The sequence below is a fragment of the Phoca vitulina genome, unplaced genomic scaffold (genome assembly GCF_004348235.1).
Source record: "Phoca vitulina isolate PV1807 unplaced genomic scaffold, GSC_HSeal_1.0 scaffold26, whole genome shotgun sequence".
In the NCBI taxonomy this organism is placed as follows: Eukaryota; Metazoa; Chordata; class Mammalia; order Carnivora; family Phocidae; genus Phoca; species Phoca vitulina.
Genome location: NW_022589729.1, coordinates 11,224,766 through 11,241,220, shown reverse-complemented (window position 1 = coordinate 11,241,220; position 16,455 = coordinate 11,224,766). Strand labels below are relative to the sequence as shown.

General features: G+C 34.9%; 1 pseudogene; it reads right to left on the bottom strand.

Moving 5' to 3' along the window:
* Positions 1 to 1,061: 1,061 nt before the first annotated feature.
* Positions 1,062 to 2,395, bottom strand: LOC116643353 (annotated as a pseudogene).
* Between the last annotated feature and the right edge of the window lie 14,060 nt (positions 2,396 to 16,455).

The following is a 16,455-nucleotide window of genomic DNA, read 5'->3' as shown; positions in this document are numbered from 1 at the left end:
CCCGACAAGCACAAATGCATTTTTCTGTCCCTTTGTCAACCTGATGTCTTAAGAAGAAATACATTTTCTTCAACAATTATTTCACTCTATTTGGCAGTCACCGTTCCAAGTGCTTTGGTGTTTTGTTTGCTCATTTGATTCTGTTCCCCACAGAGTTCCCCTCACTTTTCACACTGCCTACAGTACATTCTGACCACTGAAATTATCTTGGCAAAATGTGGCTACCATCTTGGGAAAATAAGCAATGTGCAGCAGAGATTCCCAAGGCCACATTCTAGCCTACCAACAGTGTTCTTTTGGGAATGTGATTTTTTTTTTCTAATTGAAATTAGAGTCAATTAATGCACTTGTAAAATTATCATTACTGTCTTTGACTTTTAATTGGAGTGTTTAGGTAATTTACATTTTGCATAATTTTGATATGTTTGAGCTTAAAACTATGATTTGGACATCTGTTTTCTCATCTCTTCTTTGTTCCTTTTTCTCTTTTTCTACTTTCTTTGGAATAACTTTTTGTGATTTTTATCTCCTTTTTTTGCCTCTTGCCTATAACTCTGTTATTTTAGTGGTTATATAAATATAGCACTGTATTTTATCGTATTCTATCTTCAAGCAATATATTATGTCCCATAAAATTATAAGAATCTCCCACAATATACTACCCTTTGTCCTTTCCTGGCCTTGATATTCATGTTGTGACATTTTATTTCTATATGTAGTATAAATCCCACAATGTGTTGTTTTTTTATTTGGTTTAATCAGTCCATTATATTGTATAGAGATTTATAATTAAAATATTTTATATTTCCCCACAATTACTCTTTTCAGTGGTTTTCATTCTTGTTTGTATGATTTTCCTTCTGCTTGAGGGTTTTCAGTTAATATTTTTCTGGTACAGGTCAGTTGGTTATTATTTCTCTCAACTTTTTATATCTGACAAAAAAAGTCCTTATTTTTCCTTCATTTTGAAAGATACTTTTACAGGAGATAGATCTCTTAAGTTAGCAGGTTATTTATTTTTTTTTTCCTTTCAGTACTTTAAGATGTTTCTCCTCTGTCTCTTAACTTACACTGTTTTCAGTGGGAAGTTTCAATGAGAATAAGGAGATTTTTCTTGACTTATCTTTGTAACTCTGTATATAATGTGTGTATACTTGGATCCCATGCTGCTGTCCTTTGAGCCTGATGCCCATGTGTTCCTGTATTTTTTTGGTTAGAATCTTTTCTCCCAAGGTAGGGAACATAAGATATTCATCTGGAGCAGGGCTTAAAAGTCTTTGGGTCAGTCCCTCTGTGCAGTGAATTGGCCTGGAGTCAAGGGCAGAGGTGGAAGCATGGGTGTCTCTGGGGGTTGGTACTTTTTGCCCTCCTTCATCATTTGAACCTTCATCTAGGTCTTGCACTGGGGGGTCCTGATCTAGTTGGGATGGAGGCTACCCGGCCTTGTACCTTGTACCGTTTCTCAACTTCCTCATCAAATTGACTTTCATCTTGACCTCCTCACTCTTCCCAATCTTCTTCTAGCGCTCCTGAATGACGATTTGGGCCCCCAACTCCTCCAGTGTGGTGGAGGGAGAAAAGTTCAAGTCTATTATTTCCACTACCACAAAATCAGGCTGATTGATCTGATGATCTGCAAATGGACACCTGCTCCTTCTCCTCCTCCTCTTCCTTCTTTCTTTTCTTCTTTTGGCCCACTCCACTCAGGAACAAACCTGGCCCAAAACTTTTTTTTTTTTTTTTTGAGCTTTGTAAACAAGACTTTGAGGAGAATCAAGATCTTGGTATAATGTTCCACCAGCTTGGTGAAGGAGTTGAAAAGTTGGGCTGCAAGTGGAGGAAGTCAAACTGGTAGCTGTGCTTCTCTTTCTAGAAAAATCAGCTATGTCAGAAACCAGTGCCCATTCCTGGCCACAGGCTGAGCCATCAGCTTCATCACATCCAGGTCAAAGGCTGAGATGGAAGCTGATATGAGAATAAGGGGCATGCTGTGGTTTGACTTCACCAAACTCGGGAGGGGGCTCTTTGGGCATGCTGGTCTCCTGGGTCACCTAGGCTTAGGCATTCTGCAGCTCCTACTGGGTAGCTTGCTGCTGCTGCTGTATGACCTTGGGGATGGTGGCTGTAGGCTCTGAACCTTCCCCTCCTTGAATTCACTGACCTAGTGACAATGGTAGGCGTGGTAAGGGTCCCTGGGGTTCAGGAAGTTGAACTGAGAGTTGATCTCATTCTGTTATATCCTAGCTTCAAATTTAGGTTTGATTCTGGTCACTAATTTGTCAGTGGTATCCATGATGTTCCTGACCTTCAGAGAAGGGTAAATAATCCCCACCACCGGTTTGGAAGGGGTAGGATCCTCCTCTGAAGATGCTTCCCACCTGTGCAGTCTGGCCATGGTGGCTCCTGGCGATGGTGGGGGCACTCCGCTACACAGGTCTGGCCTGCATGACTGCAACACTCAGAGCTGCCCAGGAGTCCGTAAGGGGTGCTGCATGCACCAAGACAGGCTCCCTGCACCAACAGAGGATGGTGTGCCTGTGTTTAAGTGTGTGTGTGTGTGTGTGACTCCTTTTAAGAGTTTATCTGTGCCATTGGATTTAAGCTATTTGATAACACAGTGACTTGATGTACTTTTCTTTATGTTTCCTATTCCTTTTTTGTTTTTAGCTTATTTGTAAGTTTCTTATTTTCATCCAATTTGTAAATTTTTCAGCCATATTTATTCAAATATCTTCTTTAACCCCATTTCTTTCTTCTCCTAAAGGAACTCCAATTTAACGCATATGTGAGTGCTTCAAGTTGTGACTCAACTCACTGATGCTGTATGTATGTACGTGTGTATGTATGTATGTATTTATCTTCCTAGTTGCATTTTAGTTTCTATTTCTACGTTTTAAAATTATTTTTCTCCTATAATGTATAATCCATTGTTACTCTCATATAGTATATTTTTTAGGCTTTATTATGTATCTCCTAAAGATAAGGTTTATTTCCTACATAAATTAATTATCATTTTGAAAAACAATTAACAATAGCTTGATGAAATTATCTAGTATCCAGTCCACAATAAAATTTCACCAGTCACCTAAAGTCATCTTTCTCCTGACAAGAATTCAAGTAAAGTTTACATACTACAATTAATTGTTATCTTTCTTGTATTTTTCATCTTAGATATTATAGGGTTTTCTTTCTTTTCTTTTCTTTTTTTTTTTTTTGAGGGGATATTTATTTATTTATTTATTTTTAATTAAGTTTTTTTTTAAATTTACATATAATGCATTATTTGTTTCAGGGGTACAGGTCTGTGATTCAACAGTCTTGCACAATTCACAGTGCTCACCATAGCACATACCCTCCCCAATGTCTATCACCCAGCCACCCCATCCCTCCCACCCCCTCCATTTGAGCAACCCTCAGTTTGTTTAAGTTAATTCCTACATAGTTAACATACAGTGTTATATTAGTTTCAGGCATACAATACAGTGATTCAACAATTCTATACATTAATCAGTGCTCATCAAGATAAGTGTACTCTTAATCCCCTTCACCTATTTCACTCATCCCCCACCTACCACCCTCTGATATGCTAGATGTTGTAGTTTTGTCTATAGAATTTTGATGTGGGACTTCTTTATTGGTCCATATTCCTTCTAACATGCTCAAAAGTTCCTGCATCTTCTTGATATGAAATGCATACTTTAATAATAATGGAAATGCATTTTAATAATCATTGTAATAGCCTTGCTTACTAATCCTATCATCTAGGTCATTTCTAGGCCAGATTTGATTGATTTGCTATTCCCTTCATTATGGATCATATCTTTTTTTGGGGGGTGAGGGGAGGTTATATATGAGTTCTTGTATTTTAGACAAAATAATTACCCCCAAACTCCTATTCCAGGAAAAGGCCACAGGAGCAAAGATCAGAGACATAATGACACTGAAAATGTTCCAAATTCTTTTTATGCAGTATGTATAATATTGGCATTTAATGGTTATAATCTTTGAACAGAAAATTATAACCTAAACTCACTTAAATAGCCATATATCCTAGATGTATATTAGCAAACAGAATACAAAGCATATAAAAATTATGCATATTTACCAAGTGTGATTTATTCCAGAAATACAAAGATGACTCAGTATTAGGAAGTCAATGAATATAACTGCCATATTCATAAGGTTGAGAGAGAAAAATCACATGATTAACCTCATTAATGTTGAAAGGAACTCAAAGTTAAACACATTTTGTTTAAAATCAGTCAATAAAACCCTCCTACACTGTTGGTGAGAATGCAAGCTGGTGCAGCCACTCTGGAAAACAGTATGGAGGTTCCTCAAAAAGTTGAAAATAGAGCTACTGTATGACCCAGCAATTGCACTACTGGGTCTTTACCCCAAAGATACAAATGTAGTGATCCAAAGGGGTATGTGCACCCCAATGTTTATAGAAGCAATGTCCACAATAACCAAACTATGGAAAGAGCTAAGATGTCCATCAACAGACGAATGGAAAAAGATGTGGTATATATATACAATGGAATATTATGCAGCCATCAGAAAACTGAAATCTTGCCATTTGCAACGACGTGGATAGAACTAGAGGGTATTATGCTAAGCGAAATAAGTCAATCAGAGAAAGACATGTATCATATGATCTCACTGATATGAGGAATTCTTAATCTCAGGAAACAAACTGAGGGTTGCTGGAGTGGTGAGGAGTGGGAGGGATGGGGTGGCTGGGTGATAGACATTGGGGAAGGTATGTACTATGGTGAGTGCTGTGAATTGTGTAAGACTGTTGAATCACAGATCTGTACCTCTGAAACAAAAATACATTATATGTTAAAAAAAAAAAAAAAGAAGATAGTAGGAAGGGAAAAATGAAGGGGGGGGAATCAGAGGGGGAGACGAACCATGAGAGACTATGGACTCTGAGAAACAAACTGAGGGTTCTAGAGGGGAGGGGTGTGGGGGGATGGGTTAGCCTGGTGGTGGGTATTAAAGAGGGCACGTTCTGCAGGGAGCACTGGGTGTTATACGCAAACAATGAATCATGGAACACTACATCAGAAACTAATGATGTAATGTATGGTGATTAACATAACATAATAAAATAAAATTTAAAAAAATAAATAAATAAAAAATATCTTACACACACACACACACACACACACACACACACACACAAATCAATCAATAAATTAGAGAAGAAAAAGGAACCCTCTTGCATTGTTGATGGGAATGTAAACTGGTACAGTCACTGTGGAAAACAATATGGAGCTTCCTCAAAAAATTAAAAATAGAACTACCCCACAATCCAGTAATTGCATTCTATGTATTTACCCCCAAAATATAAAAATACTAATTCAAAGGGATACATGCACCCTTATGTTTATAACAGCATTATTTGCAGTAGTCAAGATACAGAAGCAGCCCAAGTGTCCACTGATAGATGAATGGATAAAGAAGAGGTGATATATATAATGGAATATTATTCAGCCATAAAAAAGAATGAAATCTTGCCATTTGCAACAATGTGGATGGAGCTAGAGTGTTACTCTGCTATGTGAAACAAGTCAGTCAGAGAAAGACAAATATTATATGATCTCACTCATATGTGGAATTTAAGAAACAAAACAAATGAGCAAAAAAAAAAAAAAAGAGAGAGAAACCAAGAAACAGATTCTCAAACAGATTCTCAAGAGAACAAACTGATGGTTGCCAGAGGGAAGGTGGGTGGGGAGTGAAATAGGTGATGGGAGTTAAGAGTACACAAATCACGATAAAAAATTTAAATAAAAAAATCAAAATCAAATCAAATCAATCATTCAATAAATTAGAAATTAAAGTTTAGGTAAAAAACTTTATTTATTTATTTTTTTAAAGATTTTATTTATTTATTTGACAGAGAGAGACACAGAGAGAGAGGGAATACAAGCAGGGGGAGTGGGAGAGGGAGAAGCAGGTTTCCCGTGGAGGAGGGAGCCTGATGCGGGGCTAGATCCCAGGACCTGGAATCATGACCTGAGCCGAAGGCAGATGCTTAACGACTGAGCCACCCAGGCGCCCCTAAGTAAAAATCTTTAAAATACACATACTTAAGTCCAAAAACCATCACTGCATTCAAAAAGAAAACATTAGAGGTAGTATTACTAAGTCAAAGATGCTTAATGCGTTCTCTCTCTCTGAATTAGAGGAATTAGTTAATATAAATAGGGGAGAGAAAGGAATCAGATAATACATATTAAAAAAGGAGGAGTGAAATTATCTCCAATTTTATGGATTATAAAGATTATGTGGAAATCTATGACACTCTCAAGCACGTCTTTATGAGATTAGGAATGAGAAATAGGAAATTCCGGGTAAAGGTAAGGGTGGGACACTGAGAAAAAGATGAAATAAGAAGTGAATAGAGAGCAGTGTTAGGAAACCATTTGCAAATGGAAGTGTTTGGGGACTGTAAGAGAGATATCATTTGAACCTAATCAGTAATGGTTTTTCCCATTTAAATTCAGTAGGCTTTCTTAATGATGTATATAAACCAGTCAGTAGTGCTACCTTAAATCAAGCTTTAATAAAATTCATTGAGAAAGGAAAAAAATTGATTTTTACATATACACCTTCCCTTTTTAAGAGGAGGGTTCATATTTGAGAGCATATGGAAATGTATCTGGAATCAAAATATGTATGTAAATCTCCTATCAAAAATTAACTGAAAAAATATCATTGAAGAATCTTTGGTTTGGGGAGACTGTGAAATTTAGTAGGTTGAGAGGGTTTTTTTTTTTTCTTTCATTTTAGCCCATCTTGGACATTTTTAATTATGGTAATAAATTGAGTCTTTAGTCTTGCCATGCAAGAAATTTCTTTGATCTGAAGAGTATTTGAGAAAGCTTCCTGTATTTTAAGGGAAAAAATAAATGCTACAGTTTATGAAACCTAAGTTTTGATTCTTCTAACTTTTCATGTAAGCATACTCCACGTGTATTGACTTGAACATAGCCCAAAGGAATTATGAAACCTTGTAGACGAAAATTTTGCTTTCTCTTAAACATTATACAATGTAGAAAACACACACACACCTGTACCTCTGAAACAAGTAATACATTATATGTTTAAAAAAAAAAAAAGAAGAAGATAGCAGGAGGGGAAGAATGAAGGGGGGGAAATCGGAGGGGGAGACGAACCATGAGAGACTATGGACTCTGAGAAACAAACTGAGGGTTCTAGAGGGGAGGGGGCGGGGGGATGGGTTAGCCTGGTGATGGGTATTAAAGAGGGCACGTTCTGCATGGAGCACTGGGTGTTATATGCAAACAATGAATCATGGAACACTACATCAGAAACTAGTGATGTAATGTATGGGGATTAACATAACATCGTAATAAAAAAAAGGAAAAACATTTTATTGGATCCCTGAAAAACTTTTAAATTGCTTTAGAATAAAAAAAAAGAAAAACACACACACACACGCACACGCACACACACACACAACAGTGGAATGTTTCACTCTTTTATAAAGTAAATATAGTGATTGCTTTGGGACACAAATTGAGAAAACTGTACTCATATTTAAAATTTTTAACAACATCCATATTTTTTAAAATTTTAAATCCTGTAATTTGGGGAGTAAAAGGCTCATCTTTCATTTATTTTTATTGTTTTAAGATTCAGTTTTAGAGACTGAATTAAATATTACATGAAATGCTCTACCTTATTTAGGCAAATACATTTATTTAGTTAAAACAGTTAAGAATATTGTTTAATTCCTGCTATATTTGTATTTAAAACTTACTTCCTGAGCACAATGTATTATTCTCATCTTTGTTTCTAATCTTCCAAGGTGAGAAAAGTCATATGAGTATTATGAAAGAAAATGAATACCTGCTCTATGGTTTGCCATACAAATTTGAAGATCAAACAATAGTAAACAGACTTCTAAATGTTGGAGCATGCCATTTAAAAAATTTTTATTGCCTATCAATCAAAACATGACATTATAAAAATATAAAGAACAATCATGTATCAGTCCCTCTATTACCTGAAATCATATCAATTATTTCAGATCTTTTTCATTGAGAAGCAAACATTATGGAATAATTGAAGCCTCAATATTCTATTTATCAACATATTTCCTAAATCTCTTCTCAGAGGAAATGATTCTAAATTTGGTGTTTATGATTCCCATTTATTTAATACTTCAACGACATTTGTATGTCCTCTTAAACCACATTTTTTAAAATTTTTTTTAAAGATTTTATTTATTTATTTGAGAGAGAGAATGAGATAGAGAAAGCATGAGAGGGGGGAGGGTCAGAGGGAGAAGCAGACTCCCCGTCGAGCAGGGAGTCCGATGCGGGACTCGATGCAGGGACTCCAGGATCGTGACCTGAGCCGAAGGCAGTCGCCCAACCAACTGAGCCATCCAGGCGCCCCCTTTTAAACCACATTTAATATTGCTTTACACATTTTTGAAATATATGTTAATTTAGAAAACTACTGCCTCAGTGATGCACACGGTGCATATCCAGTGGTTACTGGATATGTTCATTATTGAGGAAAAAGAAAGTATTTTTTCCTCAAATATCATGTTCTTGAGTTTATATTTTTAACTTGCATATATCTTTAATGTAGCATGTAATTTATTAAACTCCCCATTTCCATTACTACTTGATATATTTATATTATCTTACTCTACTCAATATATAAATCACAGTAATGTCCAAAAATTTAGAAATGGAAGTCTTACCCTTTCTTCAAGGTTGCTAGAATTGTTATAAAGTGTGTAAGTGCATGCAACCTTCCTTTATTGGCATCACTCAAAAGTTAAAAGAAAATTTTCAAATTCCATCTAACTGAATACTCTAGAACACATAATGCCACCAACATGGAAGATAAATTCTTATATAATTAGCAACGAAGAACAATGAAAGAGATAATGCATATAAATCAGTCTTCTATATTTTTTCTAATATTGTCTTTGTTTCTGTGAACTGTAGTTTTAATCATAGGGCTTATTAGTGTTAAATACTAGTTCTTTTTAAGTTTTTGAATGAATATGTGTAATTATTAAAGTAAATGTAACCAAATTAACATTAAACTAATCTATTTGAAAAAAAAAAACTCTTCAATTCCAATTATTTCTCTATGAACATAGTTTCACCCTATTATGAACAAAAATACAGTTTGTGCTTGGGTTGTATTGCCTTGGCACAATTACAATTACATAGTTTTGATCAGTGGATCAATATGAAAATAATGAAATTCACATTTTTTTAGATTTCTCTGATATATTGAGTATTAGCACAAATGTTAATATATGATCAAATAATATGATTAAATATGTAAACATACTTGTCTATTTTGAACAGGTTTCAAACAAGAACATCTTTATATATAGAAGTTTCTTTATTAATTTCCACATCCTTTTTCATTTAGCCAGCATTCGCTCATGTTTTAATCTTCACTGCGATAGTCTATCACGAGAGTAATGGTGAAAGTTTCCTAGTGCCAGACATCTAGTCAGTGTCTCCAAGAACAGTTGTTTGGAAAAGTGCCAATTTGTAATGGAGTTAATAATATAAGGCAATAAAGTGGGCTTTTCAGAAAACTTAATGACTTCAATTAAAAGGAGGAACATTCTTTTATATGTACTGAGCATATGACCTTTGCATTTTTATTATACTGTTTTTTAATTGTAGTAAACATTAACGGTAATAGATATAAACAATATATTTTTATTTGAGAAATTTGGAGGATAATTTATTGCATTTTTCTTTTACAATGAAGTATTTTGGTTCCAAGATCATGAGATGTAAATGCAACAAAACAGTAACAGAAAAATAATGTCATTTTAACTAATATAAACAACCTTCATCACTGACTTTGGGTGATTTTGATGTGTCAATGTAGGTTTATCCATTTTAACAAATGTACCACTCTGGTGGGAGGGGGGATGTCGATAGATGAGGGCAGCTATGTGTGTGTGTCCGCAGGAGTCTATGGGAGAACTCTGCCTCTCAATTTTACTGTGAACCTGAAACTGTTCTTAAAAAAATAGCCTTAAAAATAAATTTAAAAAAAAACAAAAACTGATCAACATAGCCTTAATATTTTCCTAAGCTTAATTAAACTGCAGGCAGATTTCTTCCTGCCTTTAGGTCCATGACCACCCTCCTATTTTGGCTTTCACAGAATCCAAACAGCCTAACCAAAGAAGTCCCTCCTCTCTCTCTCTTCTTGGAGCATTTGCTTTAGAAAACTTATTATTGCAATTTCTTTCCCTGCCTCCTTGAGATGTAAATCTTTTTTAAAAAAATTTCTTAGCAGTTTTACAACCCAGGACTACCTTTCTCCAGGACCTGGAAACCACCCCTTTGAAATGTCATTATCAAGGATGCTAGCTAGCTTCCTTATCTTCTAGTCTCTGTGGAGAGAATAGGAGCTCAACCTCAGTGAGCATCTCGTTCGGAGTTGTAAAACTACCTCCTGTCATGAAGAGAGGAGAAAGTTTACGTTTCCTATGGCTAAATCTAATTAGCAAACACAGATGGCCTGATTCCCCCAACTCTGCTCTTAGAAACTCCCCAGCCCCCTCTCCCCACCTTTTAAAAAAGGGGTTAAGACTGTGTTATATTCTCTCTTCACTGTTGCAAAAGCAATAAAATCTTCTTTGCCCGTTTACTGTGTCTAGTGCAATTTTTGCTTTAACAATATTTAGTGTCATTTTTGTTTTATGAAATGACAGTTTCAAGAACTGTAGGGTAGAAAATACAAATGAATAATACTGATTAGAAATAAACTGTATTAGAAGAGTCATCTCTTTTATTTTCTTCAAAATGTCCTTAAGCACGGATCCATACAAGTTTTAATTCTCAAACTAGATATAATAGCTTAAAAAGGTTGGACTAACAAAAATTCTTTACTTCACTGTGATTGAAGTATAGCAACTGTGTTCATTTTAATACTTCTGATTTAATGTGTAATCATCGGAATTTGCCCTGCATATAAAGGAAATACCTCAGACTAAAAATCAATAATAGCAGTTTTGAAAATCATTTTCTATTGATGAGATTCTCCTTCCAGAGTAAGACTTAGCCCACAATTTGAAACTTTATAGTAACATGAAAACAGTTCACAATTACTGTAATTTAGAATTTAACTCACATTCAAATTGAAATGGGTGGGAAAATAAAACCCTGTATGAAACCGTTTTCACTGTGTTTTGAAGCATCTTTTAAAATGTAAAATCAACATTGCTATTCTAGTCACAGCAAAGCATTTTCCCAAATGTCGTATTAAACTCATTACTGAGAGGGGCGCCTGGGTGGCTCAGTCGTTAAGCGTCTGCCTTCGGCTCAGGTCGTGATCCCAGGGTCCTGGGATCGAGCCCCACATCGGGCTCCCTGCTCCGCGGGGAAGCCTGCTTCTCCCCTCCTTCTCCCACTGCTTGTGTTCCCTCTCTCGCTATGTCTCTCTCTGTCAAATAAATAAATAAAATCTTTAAAAAAAAAATAAAAAAAAAATAAAAAAAAAAACTCATTACTGAGAGAATGACAAGGCTTTCTAATGTGATTGTTATTTTCTCATAATAAAGGCAAAAATTGCCAGTGCTTCTGAACTTAAAATAAGATGTGATTGGAGTTGGATGAATTAGTTCTGATGAATATGTATATCAAATGGTTATATTTAAAAATATATATCTGTATGCTTTGTTTCCATTCAAACCCGTATCTGGCAGACTAAATTTTTACTTAGAATATCCTCATTATCAACTTTCTTGATATCAAGCTTGTTTCAGAGTTACATTTTTAAGAAAAGGTTGACAATATTTGTTACAAATTAAACATGTTTTGGCTGTCTTTCTCAAGTCTTTGTTGTTTATTTTTATCATATTCATACTCTTCATTACTCTGTTTCATATTTCCTTGGCTTGTTTTTAGAATACCATAATGTGTTTTTCTCTTTGCTTTAATAAAATGGTTAGGAAAAGAAAATTGATGGATATTTCATGAAACATTTTAGCTATATAAAACAGAATTCCCATTTTTAAAGTAAATTATAATATACTATTTACAATAGACATTTGCTATTATCTCTCAGCTAAATCCACAACTGTTAGGTTTATGAGATACAATTTTCTTATCTTAACAGATTATGTTATTGATATGTGTGAATAGTTTTAGGCAAATGATATAAACAATCTTGAGTAAGGAGAACATTTGACAAAAATAGAACCATTTTAGTCTAGATTAGGTTTTCAAAGATATGACTTTGCACATAATTTTAATTTCTCTTCAATAATTATTGAATGAAGACCTAACATTTTCTCTTCTTTAGACCCCACTCCATTTTGAAATTACTCTATTTTTTTAAATTTTTTTTCTCCACTTCACTGAAAATGACCTTGCTTGGGTTGTTAAACCGAAATGACGTTTTTCATTCTTCATTTTTCTTGGCTTCTTCAGAAAATTCCAAATATTTGACCAACTTCTGCTTCTACAAATGCTCTTCGAATTCAGTTCCTCACAATATAGAACATGGTTATTTCCCTTACTTTACCAGTTTATCCTAAATTATATCCTTCACTGAGACAAAATCTTCTACCAGAAATGAATGCTGAAATTCCTTAGGGTGTGGTCTTAGGGCATTTTCTACTCTTAGGCTTCACTTTCTCCCTAGTTCACTTGTTCCCAAGCATCGTCAACGTCAGAATCACCTAGGGAAAATTGAAAACTTGCACATTTTTGAGACACCTCCTCACAAATTTACCAGTAAAATGACAAACAATGTGGACTGTCTCCATAGCTCTTGGGAGTGGATGTTGAAGACAGGAGTCCCACCAAAGCAACAGAATATCCAGGCTCTAGCTTTTAGACTTGCAGAAATGATTAAGGAAGGAAATCATGCTCAGAATTTTACCTGACCCAGGTAAAAAGACAAATTTGAACTTCAAACTTGTACTAAGTCTTGGTGCCATAATGTGACTGTTAAGAATTTACAGTTTTATTCACCACAAAGATAGTCTATTGAATATGAGTATGGTACACACACAGGCACATTTTCATTATGCTAGAGAAAGAACAAGAATATCATTATTCTGAGCAAAAGGTCATGTTTACATTTGTTGCATTTAGAAGACTTATCTTCCTTAATAAGGATTATTCATATATTTTTCTGAGATTTGTACTATTTATCTTTGCAGATATTTCTATCTCTGCATGAGTGCATCTTGATGATACTCACAAACATTTGTGATAAAGTTATTAGAAGGGGTTTCTTCATCTCATCCTGGATCAGGGGCTGACATGTAATGAACAAGTAACACGTCTGTGTTAGAAAAATCACCTTGATGAAGATATTCATATTGTTGTTAACAGTGGAGGACAATAACGGAAAAGAAATCTACTTTGACTTAGGGAGTGCAAACTCAATTCACACATATAAAATACTCCTGTAGTCAGAACATTCTCTTTGTCACACTACCAGCTATGATATGGGATCTTTACTCACTTGATCTATATAAGCTAAATATCACTTTTTGGTCTTTGTCATCTCATCATCTTAACAATCAGGGAGAAAACTTCATCTTTAATATCTTTTCCCAGCATTCCTATTTTTCAGATAATGACACTTGAAGCATTTTTTCAATTACTGTGGCCATTACCACATCAGTGAATTTCTCAACAATTTGATGAAGGCTATTATGGGACCTCCGGGGATGACATGATTAGGTGGTGGGTGGGCAGGTCATTTATAATGACTCTACACACCATTACTATTTCTTTGATATTTGGATATTTGATTGATGATATTATAAGGAATTTCTAGTTACTCTCACTTTTTAAATAATGTCCATCATCAGGTCCCAGTGGCTGAAGCTAGCACATTGGGCTAAAACTAAATGATATGCACATTCACATCAATAAATTCAGTCTAACAGAAAATTATGTTGTTTCTTCTTTTCTTGAAAATTACACAAATGTGTTTATGCATTCGTAGGTTAGCCCAGCTTCTGCTTTTTATACCAACAACATGGCATTTTCTCCACATTCTAGCCAAAACTTTTTTTTTTTTTTGATAATAATTATCCTAATAGGTGTGAAGTGATACCTTATTGTGGTTTTGATATGCATTTCCCTGATGATTAGTGATGGTGAGTACTTTTTCATGTATCTCTCAGCCACTTGTAGGTCTTTTTTGTAAAAAGGTCTATTATTCAGGTCTTCACCCATTTTTTTTTAATTGGGTTATTTGTGTTTTTTGCTATTGAGTTATAGAAGTTCCTTATATATTTTGGGTATTAACCCTTTATCAAATGTATGATTTGCAAATACTTTCTCCTATCCCACAGGTTGCCTTTTCATTTTTTAGACTATTTTCTTTACTGTGCAAATGATTTTTAGTTTGATGTAGTCCTGCTTATCCTGCTTGTCTTATGCTTTTGTTGTTCATGTTTTTGGTGTCATAGCCAATAAATCAATGCCAAAAGCAATGTCAAGATTTCCTCTAAAAAAAAAAAAAAAAAAAGATTTCCTCTACCTTTTCTTCTAGGAATTTTATGGTTTCAGGTTTTATGTTTAAGTATTTAATGCATTTTCAGTTAACGTTTGTGTATGTTGTAAGATAAGGGTCCACTTTCATCCTTTTGCATGTAGACTTCTAGTTTTCTCAATATCATTTACTTACCCAGCATGTATTCTTCACACTCCTGTTGAAGATCAGTTGACCATATATGTGTGGGTTTATTTCTGGGCTCTCTATTCTATACCATTGGTTTATATGTCTGTTTTAATGCCAGTATCATACTGTTCTGTTTATTGTAGCATCGTAATGTATTTGGAAATAAGGAAGTATGATAACCTCTCACTTCTCTTATCAGAATCAGAGATTTTTCCTATGATCTCTAGGTGACTTGGACTCCCCCTACTCTTAGCTTCATCTCCTTAAGGGAGTATGCTGGGCTGCCTCAGTTTCTCTCCACATCCCACAACCTAGTAAGCTGGAACAATTATAATATTCACCTTGTTTCCCACTCACCCCCCAATGTCTCAGGAACACTGTCCTTTGCTGTCAGATAACCACTGTGTCAAAAAGTTTGTGTAATGTGTTTTGTTCTGTTTGTTGTTCTTGTTGTTTTCAGCTAGGAATGGAAGTCAGGAGTGGAAGTCCCTCAACACACAGGACTAGTTTATTTTAATACAAAATTATCGAGCTCAGGGATTCATATACATTTTGAAAGTTTTAATTTTTAGTAGGCTCTATGAAATCACAGATGTATATTATCTCTAGAATAAGTACAGAAGGCTTGGTAATGTACATCCAAAGATATCAGGTCCTAATCCCTGGAACCTATACATGTTACTTTATGAGGAAAACGTATCTTTGCAGATCTGATTAAATTAAGCATCTTGACATGGACAGATTAATCCAGATGATCTGAGTAGGCCCTCAATGCAATTATTAGGTGTCCTTGTAAGAAAGAGGCGGGGGAGGTTTCATACACAGAAGAGAAGGCAACATGACCACGGTGCAGAATTTGGGGCCACAAGTCAAGGAATGCCAACAGCCACCACAAGCTGGAAGAAGCAAGGAATAAATTCACTACAGCCTCTAGGGGTAGCAAAGCCTCGCTGGCACCTTGATTTCAGCTTAGTGAAACTGATTTCAGGCTTCTGGCTTCCAGAGCTGTGAGAGAATAAATTTCTGTTGCTTAAGCATCAAGTTTCTGATAATTAGTTACAGTACACAAAAGAAACTAATACAGTAACCAATAAACTATAACAAAAAATATGCATAACACATGGAACAACTATCTTTTGAAAGAAGGAAAGATGAGAGAAACAAATGTGAAACAAACAGTAAGACTAAGACTTTAAATCCAAATACATAAGCAGCCTGTTTTCTGAATAAAACATGAGTTTTCAGTTTTGCCCCATGCTTGGCTTTGGCAAGTCCTAGGAAAAAACTACTGAAGATATCAGCTCTTCATTCTGTCATATCCTCCTTTTTTAAATGCTGGCCCTTCTAATCTTGGTTACCTCAGCAACACTCTAATGATTAATATATAGACATACATGTATGTATGTTAATTAATGCATTTTCCATATAAGCACTCAGTATAAAAGTTGTAAATTTTATTGTTTAAGAAAATTCCCTGAAATGAAAGCATTCAAATAGAAGTTGAGTCATTATGCGTTCTCTTAAATTCATTAATAATCTAAATAGATAGTGTCACCATGAACACTAATATACAGATATGAGTTACCAAGATTACTACTTCCATTTACTCCAGAAATATAACTCATCGTAATCCCATTATTTTAAAAACAAAAGTTATTTTTCATAGGAAAATTTTGAGTTAGTGGAGACAAAGGGAATTATGCAAGGAATTAAATAATGAATCTCTAGGCATACACTTGAAATAGAAAGAGTGGGTGAGTTTCAAGGTTA